Here is a 2,607-nt window from a genome sequence, read left to right as displayed (position 1 = left end):
TTTACGTGTCGGTCATCAAGACTCACGGTTTTTGTTGATTCTGACAAGTTTCGTGGACTATTACTCACTGTTTTGGGGTCACAAAGTGATTTCCATGCTTGTTCAACCCCAAGGTGGGCTTTCGTGTAGGTCATCAACATTGACAGTTTTGGCCGATCCTGGCCCATTTCATGGACTATTACTCACTGTTTTGGGGTCTCGGAGTGACTTCCATGATTAACGAACCATGGGGTGCGTTTACGTGTTGATCATCAACACTCGCGGTTTTGGCCGATTCTGCCCCGTTTCATTGACTATTACTCACTGTTTTGGGGTCCCGGAGTGATTTCCATGACTAACGAACCCTGGGGTGCGTTTATGTGCCGGTCATCAACTCTCGCGGTTTTTGTCGATTCTGACCCGTTTCTTGGACTATTACTCACCGTTTTGGGGTCCCGAAGTGATTTCCATACTTGTAGGACCCCAAGGTGCCCTTATGTGTCGGTCATCAACACTCACAGTTTTGGCCGATTCTGGCCCGTTTTGTGGACTATTACTCACTGTTTTGGGGGCCCGGAGTGATTTCCATGATTAACGAACCCTGGGGTGCGTTTACGTGTCGGTCATCAAGACTCGCGGTTTTTGTCGATTCTGACCCGTTTCGTGGACTATTGCTCACCGTTTGGGGGTGCCGAAGTGATTTCCATGCTTGTTGAATCCCAAGGTGCGCTTTCATGGGGGTCGTCAACACTCACATTTTTGGCCAATTCTGGCCGTTTCATGGACTAGTACTGGCCGTTTTGGGGCCCCGAAGTGATTACCATGCTTGTTGAACCCCAAGGTGCGCTTACGTGTCGGTCATCAACACTCAAAGTTTTGGCCGATTCTGGCCCGTTTCCTGGACTATCACTCACTTTTTGGGGTCCCGGAGTGACTTCCACGATTAAGGAACCCTGGTGTGCGTTTCCTGTCGGGCATCAACACTCACAGTTTTGGCCGATTCTGATCCATTTCATGGACTATTACTGGCCTTTCTAGGGTCCCGAAGTAATTTCCATGCTTGTTGAACCCCAAGGTGCGCTTACGTATCGGACATAAACACTCAAAGTTTTGGCCGATTCCGACCCGTTTCGTGGACCGGAGTGATTTCCACGATTAACGAGCCCTCGGGTGCGTTTACGTGTCGGTCATAAACACTCGCATTTTTTGTCAATTCTGACCCGTTTCGTGGACTATTACTCACCGTTTTGGGGTGTTGAAGTGATTTCCATGCTTGTTGAACCCCATGGTGCGCTTACGTGTAGGTCATCAACACTAAAAGTTTTGGCCCATTCTGGCCGTTTCGTGGACTATTACTCACTGTTTTGGGGTCCCGGAGTGATTTCCACGATTATCGAACCCTGGGGTGCCTTTACGTGTCGGTCATCAAAACTCGTTGTTTTTGTCGATTCTGACCTGTTTCATGGACTTTTACTGGCCATTTTGGCGTCACAAAGTAATTTCCATGCTTGTTGAACCCCAGGTGCGCGTACGTGTAGGTCATCAACACTGATAGTTTTGGCCGATTCTAGCCCGTTTCGAGGACTATTACTCACTTTTTTGGGGTCTCGGAGTGACTTCCACGATTAACGAACACTGGGGAGCGTTTACGTGTCGGTCATCAACACTCGCAGTTTTGGCCGATTCTGGCCCGTTTCATGGACTATTACTCACTGTTTTGGGGTCCGAGAGTGATTTCCATGACTAACGAACCCTGCGGTGTGTTTATGTGCCGGTCATCAACTCTCGCTGTTTTTGTCGATTCTGACCCGTTTCATGGACTATTACTCAACGTTTTGGGGTCCCGAAGTGATTTCCATACTTGTAGAACCCCAAGGTGCCCTTATGTGTCGGTCATCAACACTCACAGTTTTGGCCGATTCTGGCCCGTTTTATGGACTATTACTCACTGTTTTGCGGGCCCAGAGTGATTTCCACGATTAACGAACCCTGGGTTGCGTTTACGTGTCGGTCATCAAGACTCGCGGTTTTTGTCGATTCTGACCCATTTCGTGGACTATTACTCACCGTTTGGGGGTGCTGAAGTGATTTCCATGCTTGTTGAATCCCAAGGTGCGCTTACATGGGGGTCATTAACACTCATAGTTTTGGCCAATTCTGGCCGTTTCATGGACTATTACTGGCCGTTTTGGGGCCCCGAAGTGACTACCATGCTTGTTGAACCCCAAGGTGCACTTACGTGTCGGTCATCAACACTCAAAGTTTTGGCCGATTCTGGCCCGTTTCGTGGACCGGAGTGATTTCCACGATTAACGAGCCCTCGGGTGTGTTTACGTGTCCGTCATAAACACTCGCTGTTTTTGTCGATTCTGACCCATTTCGTGGACTATTACTCACCGTTTTAGGGTGCCCAAGTGATTTCCATGCTTGTTGAACCCAAGGAGCGCTTACGGGTAGGTCATCAACACTCACAGTTTTGGCCGATTCTGGCCGTTTTGTGGACTATTACTCACTGTTTTGTGGTCCCGGAGTGATTTCCACGATTAACGAACCCTGGGGTGCGTTTACATGCCGGTCATCAAGACTCGCGGTTTTTGTCGATTCTGACCCGTTTCGTGGACTTTTACT

This window comes from Triticum dicoccoides, chromosome 3B (assembly GCF_002162155.2).
Source record: "Triticum dicoccoides isolate Atlit2015 ecotype Zavitan chromosome 3B, WEW_v2.0, whole genome shotgun sequence".
Taxonomy (NCBI): Eukaryota; Viridiplantae; Streptophyta; class Magnoliopsida; order Poales; family Poaceae; genus Triticum; species Triticum dicoccoides.
This window is presented reverse-complemented; position numbering follows the sequence as displayed.